This window comes from Rhinatrema bivittatum, chromosome 15 (genome assembly GCF_901001135.1).
Source record: "Rhinatrema bivittatum chromosome 15, aRhiBiv1.1, whole genome shotgun sequence".
NCBI classification, from domain to species: domain Eukaryota; kingdom Metazoa; phylum Chordata; class Amphibia; order Gymnophiona; family Rhinatrematidae; genus Rhinatrema; species Rhinatrema bivittatum.
In genome coordinates this window covers 59,253,310-59,272,852 of record NC_042629.1, presented here as the reverse complement: position 1 = coordinate 59,272,852, position 19,543 = coordinate 59,253,310, and the positions used below count along the sequence as shown (strand labels likewise).

The 19,543-nt window shown below is 44.9% G+C and overlaps 1 protein-coding gene and 1 long non-coding RNA gene across 7 annotated transcripts in view; one reads left to right on the top strand and one right to left on the bottom strand.

Moving 5' to 3' along the window:
• Positions 1–19,543, bottom strand: part of RAP1GAP (RAP1 GTPase activating protein) — a 225,880-nt gene that overhangs the window by 140,499 nt on the left and 65,838 nt on the right. For 2 of the 6 annotated variants that reach the window (XR_003852767.1, XM_029577938.1), the window contains exon 1: positions 6,418–6,526. The exons of 1 other annotated variant lie outside the window; for it this stretch is intronic. The gene's annotated coding sequence lies outside the window, so the exon portion shown is untranslated. Of the gene's footprint in view, positions 1–6,417; positions 6,527–19,543 lie in introns of those variants that run through there. 3 more of the 6 variants (XM_029577944.1, XM_029577936.1, XM_029577937.1) reach the window with 3 other exon arrangements.
• LOC115076456 overlaps positions 6,366–19,543 on the top strand; it is a 317,358-nt gene continuing 304,180 nt past the window's right edge. Inside the window, exon 1 of the long non-coding RNA XR_003852769.1 lies at positions 6,366–7,539. This is a non-coding gene — a long non-coding RNA (uncharacterized LOC115076456). The remainder of the gene's footprint in view (positions 7,540–19,543) is intronic.

The following is a 19,543-nucleotide window of genomic DNA, read 5'->3' as shown; positions in this document are numbered from 1 at the left end:
GGTGTTCCTGTAGGGGGCGCTCCTGCAGCTGAGCTTTCCCCAGCCTGGGCACTGATGCATCTCCACGATGACCGTAAGTTCCCTAACCACTGCTCATCATCAGCTTTTCAAAAACGCAGTCACCTCTCTCCCCACCCTTTTGGGGCCTGTCTTTCAGGTTAAAAATCAAATGAAGTGAGGGATGCCAGCGAGTACCTGCCAGCTCATTTTTTGATTAAAATCCTTTTTTTTTCCCCCCATGGCTCCCAGTAACAAGTTCATCTGTTATCTGCTGCCCCAAAATAAAGGCCATGCCCTCCAAACCACCAGCATTTTTATCCCAAGGTTGAGCCTTCGGTATCTGCTGTTACCGAGAATCCCATTTAAGCTTCCCTCAAGTTCTAGAGCTCTACAGCTAAAATTCTTCAGTACCGAGGCCCCTCTCAAAACTTGTGCTGGCTGTATGAAAACAAGAGTGGAGCTCTCTGTTATGCTACAAGGTTATCTGTGCCAGTATTGCGGACAATTATCCCACACAGTCATCAAGCTGCCTTGCATGAGACCGTGAATCAATCACACACCCCCCCCCCACCAAAAAAAAAAATGACAGCTTCCAGAGCACCTTCTTCCCTGGAAGGGAACAATAACCCATGCATGTGACCGTGAACGGCAGCAGCGGCCGCTGAGCAAGGGAACAGAGAGGGCCTTAGGAAATACCTAAGGAGGACACTTCCCCAACCATTAGGAATTCCGCTGCCAGCACGACGCAACTGAAAATGCCCCAGCGATTCCACATGAAAGGCCCGGTTCAAGATAGCTCTTGAAAAAAAATAAATAAATAAAGGCCCCGTGTTTCAAACCGGTAACACATGCAGCCATTCAGAAAATAAACAAACCCAAGATCCATCGAGCCCAGCATCCGCTCTCTGACAGCGGCCAGACCAGGTTGCAAGGGGCCAACAGATCCCGGAAAGTCGCTCTGTTTCTTCTTAGTCAATCCCAGGGTATAGCGATGGCTTTCTCTAGGCTGCCTGGCTAACAATGTAGTCATTAGTGATAAAGAACCAAAAACCAAGTGGCAAGAGAGTTGGGGCAGATGGCAAGCAATGAGCACTGCCATGCAGAAGACGGATTCAAATCCATCTGGCCTTCTGCTCCCTGGGATGCTGCAGAGGTAGTGCTCACAGCCCCTAGGGGTTGGAGGAGTCGGAGTCAGTCATGGTCAATGCTTAAATGCAATTTAAAAATAAATAAATAAATAACAGCGGGATATATCAAAACTACTACTCAAAAATATTTTTAGAGATACATGGAAGTAAAGTGCATTCAACCTCCATTCCGCTGAAGATACGAGACATTAAGAGGTGGCGAGCTGGTTTGAAAGCTCCCCTGAAGCCAGCAACATTTGGCTCGCTGAAACGTTGACAGTGGGAAGCCTGCAGCAGCATCCAGACTCTCTTCAAACAGGTCAGCGCATCCAACTGGGTTTTTCATACAAATTTTTAATGATTGTATGTAAACAACTTTGGGAGAATTTTTGATGATGTGTGTTCATGAAGATATTTTGAAGATTTGATTTTTTTTGAATGTTTGAATTATTAAAGATTATTAATCAAGACATTTTGAGATTTTAGGTGGATGATTATAATACGTGCAGAACTGCTGACTTTGATAGCACAAGTATACGACATCTTTTGCTACAAAGTTTTGTGATTTTTTTTTATATAACTTTTTTTTTAAATGAATATTATCAATTATGGGACTACAGTGCACTTTTCTGTGATTTTACACATTGCTTAAAGGGTGACAGCTGGTGGCCAGATTCTGGGCCTTGGAAGGAGTTCTGGTGCACGGCCCCTGGCCCGGGACTGTCAATGCAATAACTAGATAGGTATGTTGGGGGGGGGGGGGGGGAGGGCAGGGAGAAATATAGAAAAAAGGGAGGGTAGTTGTGAATGAAGGCTCCTGGTGCTAGGATCCTAGCCCTGGTTCTGACTGAGCTGGAAGACCAAAGGAGGAGAAGGAAACTTCCGGGTGAGAAAAAAATAGCTCACAATATGAGAATACTGGGCCGCAGGTCCCAGCTTAGTTAGGGCCGGCGGAACCACTAGGCCTGGGCCTAGAACTCCAATCATTAGGGGACACAAGCCTTGTGGGGCTGCCGTCCGCAAGCAGCGGCAAGGAGGAGCAGAGTTTCAGCTGATCGCGGCCCAGCTCAATCGGGGGTGGCGGCGCGGTCGCGAGCAGCGCCCAACCTGTGCTGCAGCCCAGTGGGATCAGGGCTGAGATCGGGGTGGCGCGACCAAGGGGAGGTGCCTAGAGCACCCAATCCCCTTGCACCGGCCCTGACCTTAGTCCTGGAAGGGCTGTGGTTTCACACCTGAATTAGTTATCCTGGTAATAAGCAATACTGAATTAGATTCCACTCCAAATTTTTGGCATTCCATTTGAGCCTACCTCCCTTCAGCCTTATAGGATGACCCCTTGACCTTGAGTTTTTCATGCTATGGAAAACATTTCCTTCTGGTTCTTTATTGAAGCCTTTTGGATATTTGAATGTCTGCATCATATTTTCATATTCTTTCTTCTAGAAAGAGTACACCATGAGCACTTTCAGTCTCTGTACGTATGCCCTATTGGTCCTCCTTTGAATTGCGTCTAACTTACCAAATGTCCTTTTGGAAATGCAGTCTCCTGAAATGCACAGAGAGTCAAAATGAGGTCTCAGAGACCTGGGGAAATGCAATATTACTTCCCTCTTTCTACTAGTGAATACCCTTCTTGATATACCCAAGTATACTGCAGGCCTTCCAAATTGCCTTGTCACAAGGACTGGCTACCTTTAAGTCAAAGATGAGACCCCTAGATCTTTTCCTGTTTGGTGACTGCTAGTTCTACCCCTCCAAAATAGTATCTGGCCTTTTGACTTCTGCACCATAGATACATGATTTAACTTTTTTCTTTCTTAACACTAAGTTAAACCGATTTGTTAGTCATCTTTCATTTCATCTATCCCCATGATGTGTCTACTCTACTGCACATTTTCCTATAGTCTACAAACAGGCACGCTTTCCCTTCTAACCCCTTCCCTTACGTCATTTATAAGGTCCCTGAAGAAATCCAGGCTGAGCACAGATCCCTGTGGTAGCTTGCTGGTCACTCTCTCTTTGCCAACGTGAACCCATTGACCGCATTCTGCTCGTGCAAGTCTTCCTCCAGTTCATGATTTTATACCAGCTAGCTTGCTCGCTAGTCTTAAGTAGAAATGTGTCAAAAGACCATGCTAAAATTCAGATAGGATCTACTAGTCTGGTCATCCAAAACAAATCAAATCAACTTTGGCATGATCCTCCCCTTGTGAAACAATGCTGCCTAGGATCCTACAACCCATTGACTTCAAGGAATCTAACTAGTCTACCTTTCAGAAGTATTTCCATGACTTTGTCCATCACTGCTATCAGTCTGTAGTTTCTGCTACCCTTGTGAAGCAGTGCTATATTTGTTCTTCTCCAGATACAGAACAGAGCTGGGAGGGGTACAGGTATTCTGAGATGTACTCCACCGGGTCTGCTTCCAACTGTGCATTACTACCTCCTCGGTAAAACAGCAATAGGTTGAACTCCACAGTCCCCTTATATTCTTGCGTGAATACAGAGCAAAGTATTGAAGATATTTCATCTGATCCTAGTCTTTGCTTAATCCACACTGTTCTCTATTTGGTCTTTCACATATCTCAAGCAAATTGTATCCCCTGCCGTTACCAATAGGCAAACGTTAAAACAAAGGAATGTATTCGCCAAAATTGCCCTTCTACTGGTAATTTTGCCAGCTCTTCCCTGTTGGTATTTTCTAGATTCTGTTCTTTGTGCTCTTATATTTTCTCCTCTGTTTTAATAAATCCTAGTGGTCTCTTTATTCTCTTCTCCTTGCTAACATATCCAACACAAACATCTGCTGCCACTGCAAGGATCTATTTATTGCTGTCCATCATTCCTTGTACCTCTTAGATCCCTCCTGACAAGGCTTCCTTAACCGAAGCATTCCCTTTCTTAACAGTCTGAAGCCTAGGACCCTTGATCTAGTCTAGTTTTGCTCTAATCCAGTGTTGAGATTGAACTGCACAGCATGGTTCAATGTAAAGGCTTAGCACGTTTTATTGTTATAAGTGGAATATGAACATGTTTAAATAGATATAAATGGTGATCACTGAACCCCAGGTTGTCAGCTAGCATGACTTTAGGGACATGGTTTCCATTGGCCAGTTGACTTGACTTCTTTGCATGTCAGATAACTGCATCAACTGCAGAGCAGGTAGCTGGGCCCCTGTTAAGAGCATCATTTTCTATGGCTGCATAATCTGGTTAGATGTTTTTTTTGCTGAGGGCACAATTCATTTACTTGCCTAATGCTGTATGCTCCCAGATTTCATTGAGTACTGTATGCTAATCCAGATGACTGCATGATGAGTAACCCGGAGAAACAAGACCACATCACTCACAATGATGTGATCGAGTGTTGTTTTAACTGCTACCCACTGCTGTCAATTTCAAAGCAGCAGATACAGCAGTAGTATTACAAACCGATAAATCGGGCACGTGGCAGAGACTACAGTAAGATGAGAGATTCAGAAAACCACACATCTATGCAGGCTGTCAGTCCCTACATGACAGCAGTAGGGATATATCCATAAATGTAAGTTTAAATTTCCTATCTGACCACCTTTCTTATAATAAAACAAGGTGAATACAAAGCCATACATAATCCAATATATAAAAACAAAAAACAGCTGTCCTACAGCCATGCAATTATGTAAAGCTGGCTGTACACACTGCTCCAAAAAACATTTGCATGTGACCAGCGCTATAGGTTTCGGGGGGGGTTGGACGTGCATTTTGGACACGGGTAGTGGATGCGCTTCCAACCGCGGGTAAAACAGTGCACTCGGCAGTCTAGTCAGCCCGATAGTGACTGATTCCTGACTCAAGATTCAAACAAAGCTACCTTTCCTTCCAGTGCTTGCTAGAAAGAGAATCTCTCATAGGTCTAAGAATACCTCGGAGGCATTCTGTGGCGATACAGGATACACAATCACAGTCATCTCGGGTCCATTAAAGGGAGATGGAGAGACTGTCATAGGTACAGCCCAGGCTCCCAACGCGGCTGATGTGCATCTTTCCACGCGGTGTGACAAGACTTTTTCTAATGCGCGCTGCGTGAAGACTAAAAGTTATAGTGGGGGGGGGGGGGGGGGGATGAAAAAGCAGTACGATACCACTCCACAAAACTGCCTACGGTTAATATTTCCCGCAACGCGTTGGCTGTCCTTTATCATCATGCATTTAATTGGACTAACGCAGTGACTGTGTTACTCCATTCAAGTGAGGAAAAACAGATGGAGCAATCATTGTATATTCTGACAGACAAAGATCCCCTTTTACATGCAAATACACTTGGCATCTAACAAGAAAGAGAACGAACTCCAGGTCCTGGTGCTAGCACTGGGGATATCAGAAACGTGTGTTTAGCTGTTATCACAGTGCAAAAACAATACCCTGTTAAATGGGTGTGCAATTTCAAAACACTGCATAAAGAACTGATAAATGTGCAAGAACAAACTACATAGCATGCCAGATAAATACACGCTTCAGTTAACAAGAACAAAGATTAAGCCAAACAAACAAAAAAAAAGAGCTTTTCTATAATGTTATGTCAAAATGTACTCATAATTTCGGATTATACTGAGGCGCCGACTTTCTCCATCATTCTGAAGATGCCACAATAGTCAGAGCTGAGTAGAAATACTGTATGGTTTTCCTTCATAACCTCTGAAGAATCTTACATTCTAAGCAAGCCTTTTTCTCTCTCTCTTTTGTAACTTTCTTTTTCCTTAAAACAGTGAAATTGTTCGGAAAGGTGCGACGAAAAAGCGCAAGAAATACAATACACATGCAGGGAAAAGGACAGGTACTTTCAATCTTCTCTCAGGGGAGGGAGGAAAGGTGTCTCGGGGGGGCTCTGACCTGTGCTCCCTCATTAACGCTCTTGTCTTGAGGCTTTGTCACCACCGCTCCCTGGGGAGAAGGTCCAAACCTCTCCTTCCCCCCTCCCCAAAACATAAGCAGCAGCCAAGACCCAGGATAAGCCCAGACAAAAGCTTTATGTAGTTCGCTTCTGATTTCCTGCTTCCCTCCTCCCCCCGTTTGATTTTTTTTTTTAAAGAAATCAGAGGCAGCCTCCTCCGGCAGCGGATGGATGCTCCCTCTGCCTCTTCTGTTCCTCTGAGAAGCTTTGGGCAAAGAGGGAGGGGGGGGGGAGGATTACACCTCTACCTTCCCGTGGCTAAGCTCAGAATCTGGATTGTCGGAATCTCTCGGAGGATAAATCTGATCTTTCGGGACGGGGGGAAAAGAAGAAGAAACAGAGAAGCGCCGCACTTACTCGGGCAAGGGACCCCCACCGACTGCAGCCGCTCCGAGCAAGTGAGCGCCGGCTGCCGGGACTCGGGAGCTTGTGCGCGCCCTGCCGGGGGAGGGGGAGGCGCTCGGCCAATCACAGCGCGCCTCCCTCCGCCTCGGCATCCGCAAATTGCGCCCCCCGCGCCCCCAGCGTGGCCCTTCCTCCGTTTGTCTCGGCGGTTCTTATGACCCCCGTCGTAATTGGACGGCTCCCCCCCCCCCGAGCAAAGGGGCCGTCGGCATGGCAACCGGACTTTAGGGCTCCGGCGGCCCTCGAAGGCCTCCCTTCGGTCTAAATCCAGAAAGTGGACCTCCGCTCAGAAAGTGCTTTCCAAGCCCGGCCTTGCCCGCGCGGGAAGGCTGCTCTGCTCCCGTTTAATGTCTCGTGCTTGGCGTTTCTCCACCGCCGCGAGCCTGCGGGAAGGAGGCTCTGGTGCCGACCTCACGGATGGGACCTGCAGCTCTGTCTCTTTGCGGCCCCGTCCTCTCTCTCCGGGCTGCCCAGCGTCCCCTTTCAAGGTTGGCCGTGCTTGCGCATTTCCCAGAGAAAACTGCTAAATTGCCTCTTCAGTTTGGAGGGGCGGGAAGACCAATGAATCTGCAAGAGTTGGAGACCTTAGGACTGCGGTAAACTTTATAAAGAGAAGGGGGCAAGCCACGGACCTGGGGCCCCTTCTCGTTGCATTGTGCAAATGGTAAAGAGCTCTTTGACTGAGGATTGCGTCCCTTTGGGGCTCCCTAGCAAAGTACTAACCCTGCCAGAGGGGCTTCCATAATGAGGCAAGGTTCCGAGGCCGCAGAATTGCCCCCTGAAACCTTCCTGCCACAGCCGCCTCGCCCTTCAGGAGAACCTGCAGTGCTGGTGGCGGTTTTTCCACTCGCCGCCAGCAAAAGAAAGGACCTGCGGCAGCGGAGCAATCGTGATGTGCGGGATTCCAGCTTCCTGCCAACAAAAGGACAATCCGGTGGCCAAAGAAGAGTCCCTGCGGTGCCGCCGGCGCTTCCCGCAGTGGCGGCAGGAAAGGGTCCAAGGTTCCGCCAGCGGTTTCCCTGCAACCGGCGGCAGAAGAGGCCTTACTGAGCAGCCAGAGAAAAGGTCCAAAAGGTGCGTGTGAAAGAGACTTGCCCATGAGAGTGAGTGCCGGTGTGTGAGAGAGACTTTGTGAGTCTGTATGAGAGGGTGGGGGTATGTATATGTGTATATGAAAGGATGGGGGGGGGGGGGGGGGGGAGGTGTCTGTATGAGAGAGAGGGTGGGAGTGTGTATGAGGTGGGTGTGTGAGAGGAGAAGGGGTGTGTGAGAGGAGAAGAAGGGATGTGGGTGTGTCAGGAGAAGAAGGGGTGTGGGTGTGTCAGGAGAAGAAGGGGTGTGGGTGTGTCAGGAGAAGAAGGGGTGTGTGTGTGTGTGAGGAGAAGAAGGGGTGTGTGTGTGTGTGAGGAGAAGGGGTGTGTGTGTGTGTGTGAGGAGAAGGTGTGTGTGTGTGAAGAAGGTGTGTGTGTCAGGGAGAGTGCAAGCGCACTGGAAATGTAAAGTTCCTAGGTATGGAGAGTGTGAGATGTTTTTTATACTTATTGGATGTGATGTTTCTGCTGTTTTGAAATATTTTATTTTTGTTTGATAATATTTTAAACATTTTTATGTGTTTTTAATTGGCTGAATTTATCAACAGATTTGACATTCTTTTTATTGGTATGTTTAATGTTTTATATTTCTTGATTGTGTTTGCATTGCTTACAGAGTTTTAGCTTCTTGTGATTTCTAGTTCAGTTTTTGTCTGTACATTTCCATTTATATTTTATGATCTGTTTGTTCTCTGTTGAGAGTCTGTGTTCAGCTTGTGTGACTGAGGCTTTAGGTATTCTGCTAGCATGTAGTTTCTGTGTAGGGATTTACAAACAACCTGGCTTTAATGTTTTACTAATAGGAGGTGTATTGGTGTTTAGGGCCTGATGTAATATTTGCAGAATGGCTTTTTCATATGTTGAATGCTTGCAATTATGATATGGAAGGTTTACTATATTGGAATTGTAGTTCAGTTTATTCCTGGCTTTCTGAGGGCCAAGCCCACGCCCAGTGCACTTTACCACAGGGCTAATACCAAATGGGATCCAGTACACCACCTTGATTATGATGAGAAAGATAGTTCATTGAGGATATTAACTATTATTATTGAAAGTGTGGTTTTTTTGTTTTCCGCAGTGTATGCCCATATTATATATATGTTGTTGTAAGTGATATTTTTACTTCAGAAGATTGTATTTTGTCTATTTTCCATATGCCATCTGCCATCTTAGGTTGGGGAAGCTAATACATTTTTAAAATGGAAAAGAATATGTAAGTTTTAATTATGTGGGGAGGGAAGGGGGAATGAAAAGCTGTAAGATTTGTCTAGGACATCTAATACCCTTGTATCAGCCCTAAGAGAGAGTGTGTCTCACACATACACAGACTCCCACCATTCACCAACCAGATCCTGGAGAAGGGTGAGAGGCAGGCAATAGGGAATGGAAGAGTTCTGTTTCTAGAGCCATGGGCCAAAGGCCACCCCGCCCCATTAAACATTTCTCCGGCGTCCCCTAGTGCAGATGCCGAAGACTGAAAACAAAAAAGTAACAGGCCCAAAAACTGAGTGGTTAGAGCAGTGGGCTGCAAGCAAGGGAAGCCAGGATTCAAATCCTATTGCCATTCCTTGGGACCTTGGGCAAGTCACGTCAACCTCCATTTCTTCCCTCTGTCCTGGCCTTCTGTGATTTCACCTGCACCAGGCCATGGGGGTGGGGGCATTTTATCCTTCGCCTCAGGCAGCAGATTGCCTTGAGCCGCCCCTGAGCCCTGCCTTCATTTGTCTAATTATAGACAGTGGCCACTATTCCTTTTCTGGTTAAGATTATGGAGAAAACTCTTGCTATCCAATTAATATCTTTTTTAGAGGAGAGTGGGAGGCTTTCGCTGGCTGGGTCAAAATGCTGAAAGTGTGGAGGTAAATAACAATAGGTTAGGCTGGGTAATGATTGACAGAGGGGTAGAAGTTCTCAGACCGTTCTGTTTTTTTCAGACAGATGTGAATCAGCAGGGATAGAAGGGCAGGCCTTGCAGTGGGTCGCTTCCTTTCTGTCAGGGAGGTCAGCTTCTCCTTGTGTTAAGAGGTCATGTTCATCTATTCCGTCTGATAGTGGTGGCATTCCCAAGGGAATTGTCCACTTTTCTGTTTAATATATTTATGAAGCCTCAGAGGACATTGTTTTGTTCGTTAGAGCTATGAGGCTATACGTATGCCAATACTATTCAGCTCATCATCATGCCTTTACAGAAAAATGCTACGTAAGCATTTTCGCAACTTAGTAGTAATTTATCAGCCCTAACTGGCTAGTACAAAGTTCGTTCATTTTAATTTCCTTTTAAGATAGGTTTGTAAACAATGGGCATTTTGGGCTAGATTCCGTTCCATTATCTCTTACTATTGAGTCAAATAGCATTATGTCTGCAGATATGGGGAAGAATCTGAGGGTTCATTTAGACTCAGCTTTAGTTTGGAGACTCGTGGCTAGAATAGTTCAGGCTGCTTTTTTGAAGTTGTAGCTAGTTAGCAAGCTGTGTCCTTTAAGTCAGTGATCCACTTGGTGATGGTTTCTCATCCGGATTACTATTATAACCTATGGGTTAGCCTCCCTCAGCAGCTCACCCTAGGCTTCTGGTAGTCCAGAATTGCTGTGGCAAGAACTGTAGTAGCTTTTCCTAGGTGAACCTCTTCAGCAGGGATGCTTAGCTCTCCATTTGCTCTCAATTGCTGCTACAAGTTCAGTTCAAGTTCTTGGCTCTGACATTTCAGATGATGAGAGGTAATGGGTCCTCTTTACTTGCTCAATAAATTGAATTGGTATGTACCATCACGTTGTCTGCAGTCAAGTCAAATGACTGGGCTCTGAATTCCTGCCTTCAAGGAGGTGCAGCAGAGCCAGCATTCAAGTAGGGTGAGCTGTACATGAACTTTCAATATCTGCATTGAAGAAAGGACCTGCCATAGGGCCAACACAGCTACTAATGCTGAACCCTATGATTAAAGAAGTCATGCATCCCCCTGATACAGGCTTGCATTGCTTATCTACTACAAAACTCATGATTTATTGCATCACCATCACCAATACTCCCTAAATCTCCTGCAGTTACCTTGAAATGCTCTACATAACTGCTGTAGGCAGAATAAACCCTAACAGTAATATAGTTCTTTTTTTTTTTTTCTTTAAAAAAAAAAAAAAAATCAAATTCCACTTTCTGTATTCTCAATTGATGTCCTTTTTCAGGAAGAATTTGTGCATTAACTGGTCAATTTTTAAAAGCCTTATGTACTCCAAAACCAGGAGATACGCGCGTTTCTTGGATCTGCGCACACTCACGTGGTTTTTAAAAGGCTTGCAACAACGCGTATGTCTCCCATTACGTGCACAAAAATATTTTCGGGAAAAGGGGGCGTGGTCTGGGGGCATGGACGGGGTCGGGTCTGAGGCATGAGTTCGGTGTGTATTTACGTGCACAAGCACGCACCAGGGTCCTCTACCGCGCAATGTTACTTCTGCTCAGGGCCAGTGCAAGGGTATTAGGCACTCTAGGCGAACCTTCTGCTTTGCACCTGCCTCCCCCTCCCCCTCGACCCCTACTAGCTTGAGTCAAACTAGTTTGATTACAGATGGTAGTCGGGTCTCATTGGTCGGCAGCAAGAGAGAAGATACTGCCCCGGGACCCTGACGTCCTAGGCCCCTGCCTAGTTCGTCTAGTGCTTCCGCCAGCTCTGCTTCCGCTATGGATGGCGTATAGGTAATAATATAAAAAAAAATAGAGGCTAGTTAGCAAGGATTAGGGGTCTGGGCTAACATTGTAATAGGCAAAATAACAGGGGAGTTAAGAAGGCTGATTGGTGAACTGGGAACAAACTGGGAAAATGAGCTCTAGGATTGGTGCACATATCTACTGAAATCCCCTTCATTTGTGCAGTCCAGGCAGCATTCATGTGCACATGCCATGTGTCCATATAAATTGGAGGTGCACATGTAGACGGGACCAGGCTATTTTATAACGTGCGCATATATGAGCATAGGTTCTAAAATGACCGTGGCCATTGGCGCATACCGGCAAACACACAGAGACAAATTTTAAGAGCTGTAAGTTAGGGACTTAAGCACTGAAAGCCCAAAAGTTCAGATTGACTGACTGTGGTGGAGTAGTGACCCTGGCATGCATCCACGGGGACCAACGGTAGTATCCAACATGCTGGGTATAACTAAAAACCTAGTCAACCAAGACAAAATTGAGGTGGGAGTTCTTCCTTGGCTACCCTACTCCATGGTGATAGGACGGGACTCTCCAAAACTTTAAGAGCTTCTGGTACCAGCTCACAATTGTTTCATCCAGCCATAACAATGAAGAACTGGAATTTCCAGAACTTTTCCCCTTGGATGATTCAGATGTATCATAGAGTCTCTAAGACTCCTAAGTCTCTCATCCTGAGAGTTACTCCAGTGCATGCTCTTCACAGGCTGCCAGATTTCACACAATAGAAGCCATTATGACCTACAGATTGACCTTTTTACCTATCACCTCCTAGTCTCCGCCTCTCCAAAACAAGCATTTCTTACTACCCTCGTCTTTATATATATATATATATATATATATATATATATATACACACCCTGGAAACAGCCAGGCTAGAAGCATAAATTAACTCACTTGATCTGATTTGCACATCTAGGCAATTATGACATAAATATTACATACTGTACTGCATAATGCAGTTAGAGGCTATGCCACACAAGGTATCACAGGGGAGCAGCTTATATAACTTATGAAATAAATGATTTAGCAAATAGTATAACTGCACAGTACACATGGTGATGTCATCATAAGAGCCAAGTTTTCAAATTGATTGTGCTAAAGTCTATATTGAGTTCCCCTTTCTTAAACACAGTGAAGGAGTTTGTTCAATACTAAGGAGTGCTCAAGCACCCACTGCACCACAGAGCTGGCATCTATGGACGTTGCACAGAGATTTCTATACCTTCTCCCCTACTACTATCAGTTCTGTCTCCTTCCATTTGAAAAGAGTCCAAAACTAACAATAATAGTGGGTGATTCAGTGGTGGATCTACGCACAAGGCATCTTTCTAAAGCCCACTGTTAGGTAACATTTTATTTTCCATTAGTCAGTCAATGTAAAATGTTGAGCCCAGCTCTCCAAGGATCCAAATCAAATCTAGCCCAAACCTGCTTTCTACCAAGATTAGTAGGAATGCATAGAAGATGCCAAGCAAAGCAAAAAGATTTGAATGTAATCTTGATCAAAACTGGAAAAAATATCTTGTATCTCAGCTTCTAATGTTATCTCAATACAACATCAACCAGCCATGACTCAGGGGAGAATGGAACACTTGGTGCACTAGTGAAGCACAATTATCTGATCTCAGCACTAGCCTGCCAGTCAGCCTGCTGGAGCAACATTTAATTAGTGGATACTAAGCTCATTAAACTAATCAGCTACTTCAGACTCTCATCCCTGTGGCTGAAAAATGAAGGGACATCAGTGAGGACAGCAGCATGCTCCCAAGTACAGTTGAGGAGTCAGCATGTGGTGCCTTTAATAAGTAACTAACCTAATAAACATCTTCCTTTTCATGTGGGTCAGAGAATTAAGGGCCAAGGAGTTAGCATAAAAAAAGTGGAGAAATGGGGCTCACCAAGTCATCTAGAACCAAATGTGATGGTGAAGCAGAAATAGGAAGTTCATCAGGAGAAGTAAGGATCAGGAGGTCAATAAAAAATGAACAGGGGGCTCATACAATCAGCGGCGAAGAAGGGTCACGAATTAGCAAAAAGTCAATGGGAAAGCAGAGGTAAGAGACAGCAAGATCACCAGGACAATGGAAGAAGTAGAACAAACAATGAGAAAGTAGGGTTCATAGGGTCAGAAGCACACACACAAGGATGATCAGGAGCTATGGGATCAGCAAGAAAACACATATCAAAGAAGCAAAAGGTCACCAAATCACCAGGACAAACAATGTCAAACACAAGGAGAAGAGGAGTCATTAGGTTAATAGGAAAACACACCATGAAGAAGCCAAGGTCATTAGCAAGAAAACAGACCATGAGGAAACGAGTATACAGTGTCATCAAAACAACGGATGAAGGAAATACAAAAAGGCTTGCAGAGTTATAAGGAGAGTTTGCAGAGGTAAAAAGATTAGAGGCCACAGGTCAGCAATTGGCTGGATTTCAGTTTACCTAATTTTCCCGAGGCTGATTGTGATAGCCTTCTGCTGAGGTACCTTCAACAACTGATTGGGGTATGAAGAGCTAACACCACATCCAAGAGCAGTCCAAGGAGCTAAACCAAACTGATTCTTCAGGAAACAGCTCCTGCTCTTATGACCTCCAGAGACCACTGTTCTATGTGGTCCATGTCAGTGTTTTTCACCCTGAAATTTCCCCCAGGGTTCTGCTGCACTGTCAGCAACTCCCCCCCAAACAGTTGTTTTCTTTAGGCACCACCTAGCTCTTGGTGAGTTTGAGCTGTGATGCCCACACTTCTGTGCTTTTCTTGTGAGTCTATCACTGAAAGCTGCACAGTGCCTGAAGGGAAGATCAGACAGGAGAAGATGGGGTGGGGGTGGGGATAGGCTGATGGAAGCTGCCTAGAGGAGGCACTGGGGGGTGGGTTGAGGATGGGGGATTTCTAAGGGGAACACATCTCTGGAAGTTCCATGGGAACACTCCCTACTTCCCTTTGGGATTCTCCAATTCCCCAAAAATGTGAAAACCACTGGCCTATGTATAGGATGAGGTAGAGAAGAAAACAAGGAGACCAGAGCCTAGATGCAAGTCCCTGATGCAATCTAGATGGCAAGAGAGCTATAAATGTAAACTTGAAAACATTATCAGTGCGTCTATGGAGTGCTATACATTCTTGATTGAGACTCTTTACAGCAATGACTTTTGGTTAGCGATACTGAAATGCTTCGGGAAGCACTGCACAGGAGTTCCTAAGAGGTCTTGATCTGCATTTCCCGTGAGCCCATATATACAACATCGTACACTAACAGAACATATTCATATGTGAAATACTAAAAAAATCCCAGACCAAATACATCGTCTCACAAAAATGCAGCCTGTCCCCCCTGTCTGGAGAGCAAGATGAAGTAGTGAAGCATCGCCATGGCACACCCTACCTTCTCAGGTAACTCACTGCCAATTACATTCCAGTAATTACAGTCTAGGATAAGAACTGTAGCAGCTATTTCTTCAACTTGAGACATGAAAGGAAAGCAAAGTGTGGCATTCAGTCAACCCCTGAAACTATTTTAACCCCTCGGTAACTGCAGCCTATTTTTTTCCAAAGGTGACTCTGTTACTAGTAAGTAAGTAAGGCAGTAAAAATGTTTTTATATATTAACTGATTATGGCAATATAGTTGCCTGAAAATGAATGCATTGCCTTTCAGTTGCACCTAAAACGAAGTGTTTGGTCATCACATCTCAAGAAAGACATAGTAGAATTTGAAAAGGTACAGAGAAGGGCAACCAAGATGATAAAGGGGAATGAAACAGCTCCCTTATGAGGAAAGACTAAAGAGGGTTAGGGCTGTTCAGCTCTGAGAAGAGACGGCTGAGGGGGGATATGATAGAGGTCTATAAAATAATGAGTGGAATGGAACGAGTAAACATTAACTGGTTGTTTACCCTTTTGAAAAGTACAAAGACATGGGGACACACAATGAAGTTACATTTAAAACTAATAAGAGGAAATAATTTTTTATTCAATGCATAATTAAGCTCTGGAATTCATTGCCAGAGGATGTTGTGAAAGGTATTGGTGTAGATGCGTTTAAAAATGGTTTGGACAAGTTCCTGGAGGAAAAGTCCATTAACCATTATTAAGGTGGAGTTGCAGAAATCCACTGCTTATTCTTGGGATAAGCAGCTTGGAATCTCTCTACCCCTTGGGATCCTGCCAGGTACTTGTGACCTGGCTTAGCCACTGTTGGAAATAGGATACTGACCCAGTATGGCAAGTCTTATGTTCTTAAGTGCTTCCCCACAGTTTCTTTCCTAGTGCCTATCCTCAGAGTTCCTTCTCCCAAATTTTGACATATTGCACCCACTCCCAATCTACTTCCAAAAACTCAACAAGTCTTTCCTTCTCATACAATATGCAGCCCCTCCCATAATCATCCATTTCTCCTCCCATTATCCTCCTCCCCTGTCTCCTCTAGCCTATGCTCTTGTACCATTTCCTTCAGCACCTCTTGCTGGGAGAGGAATGGTAAATTACCCCAGAGCCAGTGTCCCTGCCCCATTCCCTACAGCACCTGGGAGAAGTTGGAACTGCAAGAGCTGTGAGTTCCCACCATCCTAGCCAGCGCTCCAGTACCATAAGAACATAAGAAATTGCCATGCTGGGTCAGACCAAGGGTCCATCAAGCCCAGCATCCTGTTTCCAACAGAGGCCAAACCAGGCCTCAAGAACCTGGCAATTGCCCAAACACTAAGAAGATCCCATGCTACTGATGCAGTTAATAGCAGTGGCTATTCCCTAAGTAAATTTGATTTTCCCTACAGTGACTCCTGCTGGGAGAGGCTGGGACTGCAAGAGTAGATGATGGGCTCCCTAAAAGGTTTTTTGTTAGAACAGTGTTTCAAGATATTTAAGAAAGCACCTAAAACTTTTTTCTTTTATAAAAAGCCTTTAACTGTGTACAAGTTTTAGTGCTTGTTTTTCAGTAATTACTGGCAAATTTTAAGATGTAAATTTATGACATTTTGATTATAATGTTTTAATTTGGCTATTTGTATCTTCTCTAATATGGATTTTTAAAATTTTATTACTGTGAGCCACTCAGAATATTAGATAATGCGGCATATAAATGTTCCAAGAGAGAGAAAATATATAAGGACAGATTGGCCCACCCAGTCTGCCTAGTTCCAGTCACCTCCCCTGCTTGTGCGTTTACGTGAGATTAAAGAAGAGTTTGTAGAATATCTGGTGACCTTCCAGATTTCTCTAGTAACAGATTTGATGACTGCCTTAAGCTTAAGCCTCATATTATAAGCCGCTTGTTGCACTGTACAGTGTCTTGTAGAGTTATAAATCGGGACTTAGGAGAGGGCCAGCATCCTGCAGAGAGCCACCTGTGGTGGGACTGGTGTTACCTGCTTTCATTGCTAGGGGATAATCGAAGAAGCTCACAAACCAACGGCAATGCTGCAAGCTAGAGAATCAGGGAAAGACATCCATCAATGCAATCAGAGGCAGCAGCACGCCAAGGATCTTTGTGTCATTCATCCACGTCGGGGGCATCGTTTACCAAGCAAGGAACAAGAACCCAAGGTACCATGCTTTCTCACATACCAAGAGCCATACTTTGACAGGCATCATTCACACTCACAGCCTTCAATGTCATCACCTGCTTAATCATTAGAAAACATTACATTACAACTATAGAAAGACTTGATTTTGCAAGAATGGAAATATATATTTAGAAAACTTAGGTGCCAATCAAAAGCTTTCAGGAGCCAAAGACTATTTTTTTTCCTTACCTTTTTCACTTTATTTTGTTGTACTTGCAATTTGGCTTGCTTTTTTTTTTTATTCTTATTATTATTTTGTTCTTCTTTGGTCTTATCTATTTTTTAGTTTAGTTTTTTAAAACTTTTTTTTCTATTTTCCTTTATTTCTATTTTTGCTTTTCTGAATTTAGAGAATGAAATGAATAATAAACTAGGCACCAGGTGACCTGGCTCCTGGGATTTTTCCAGCCCTACAATATAGTTCATATATTAGCAGATCACTGTAAAATAATGAACACAAGGGAAGGGTACTTTTCACACCACCCACATGGTAAAGTCTGTGTGTACCGACATAAGTTTGCTTGGAAAATTCTCGGGTAACTGACCAAGCGTTTGCACACATTCACTCGCATAAAGTAACCTCCTCTTCAGAGGGCGTAACTTAGGTGTGGACAATTTTTAGAAGGTAGGAAGAAAGTATGTATCCGATGACCACCCCTGGAACGCATCTTGTCTGTGCTCAAAAAAGCACCTTTGAAACCAGGCTACGTAGGACTTTTTCATGTGCATCGAGCCTGGGTCAATTTTAGCATAGTCGAAGGTATCTCCTAAAAAATTGATTTTGTTTCTGTTTGTTAATGGCATCACCTCCAAAGGTATCTCCTGAGGTCTCTGGAGCAGACTGGTGCAGGGCAGAGATATTTATGGAGGTGATGCCATTGAGGTCTCTGGAGCAGACTGGTGCAGGGCAGAGATATTTATAGAGGTGATGCCATTGAGGTCTCTGGAGCAGACTGGTACTGGGCAGAGATATTTATGGAGGTGATGCCATTGAGGTCTCTGGAGCAGACTGGTGCGGGGCAGAGATATTTATGGAGGTGATGCCATTGAGGTCTCTGGAGCAGACTGGTGCGGGGCAGAGATATTTATAGAGGTGATGCCATTGAGGTCTCTGGAGCAGACTGGTGCAGGAGAGAGATTATTTATGGAGGTGATGCCATTGAAGCATGTGGAGCAGACAGGTGTGGTAGGAGGGTCCCACCTCCCTATGGGAATTAGGCTAACAGAAAGGGTAGTTGGTAATTATTCATCACCTGATGACTTGCTTAAGGTCATCATTACCCATGGCTCCATACAGAGCTGCTCAGGGTTGGAAGAAAAATGATATTTATGCTCTGCTATGAGATGAAAGTTGTTAGCTGCTAAACCAAAACAGTCCAACAGACACCTGGGCAAATACATAAGAACAGTGCATGCACATTATATATGCATAATGCACATACAAACGCATGCACGTATGCATACACAAACTACGCTGCTGAGCGCAGGATTAAACAGAGCCGAGTACCATATTCCTGACCAGTGAGGCAGAAAGAGGCTTTTCTCCGGTACTGCCACGCTATAGCATCTCAGAGATCAGCCTATGCTGTAGATCCATGAAATCAATTCACTCGCCTCCAGCATCACGTCAGCCTCCTAACATCAAAGAGTCCGGAAACCAGAAAAACAAACAGCCCTGTAAAGGCATTTTAAACACGTTTGGACCACTTTAATGTCATTTTTCTCTTGCATAAGTTTTCTTTCTCTCTTCACAGCATCCTCATACATTTCTCCCATCCAGCTGTCATCAGGGAACCATCATGCAGAGTCCTTCTGGCATTCGTTAAAGGAACCATTACGTACTGCCTTTCACTTAGAAGGCTTTCCTATCTGGCTGTCATCAGGGAGCCTTTATGCTGAGCCTTTTCTCCATACTCCTTCCCTCCCATCTTTGTAGTACTAATAGATGTATGCAGCGCTGTGTGCATTCACATAAGCTCCATGGAGCTTACAATCTAGCCACCCTCCCATGGGGCACTCCCCCAGTATTTTCCCTTTTTGTCCGTCTTCTCTAATATATAGGAGAAGTGTTTTCGTGGCCTCCCTGTATTAAAAGGAGCAGCACAGAGAGCTAAAGAACTGGACTAGAGGCCGGTTTTTAGACTGCCTGCAGAAATACAAAAGTCCACAAGTTCTTTTTACCTACGGAGCAATTTAAAAAAAAGGGAACACTTTCCTTTTGAAATTAGCAGAAGAAAATATACCCCTCCTACGACTTTGCACTTGATTTTTGCGTAGGCACGTGTCTGTATTATGGTGGGAAATCCGAACCCTAACCCCACCCTGGGAGTGCTGTCCCTCGCTGCAGGGTGCAGTGACGGGTGTAGTGGCGCAATGAGCAGAACTTCGCCCGCATATAGGGTGAGCAATTAAAAACAAAAAAACCAAGCAAACCATTTCCACAAGTAAACGAGCTTTTGAAATTTGCCCTTCCAGCAGGCCCAGAGGGGAGGGGGGGAGACAGAGGATGGTGGGGCCACCTCCGGAGCTTAATCCGCCGGCGGCTGAAGGAGAGGCTGTGTTGTTGGGTGTGTGTTTGTGCACCCATGCGCCTGTACAAAGCTTCCGCTCAATCCCTCCCCCCCGAGCAGGAAGGCCAGTGGGCCATGGTGGAGCTCATCCCACTGATGGCAGGAGACCCTTTGTGTATGTGCGTGTCTGTGAGAGCCTGTGTG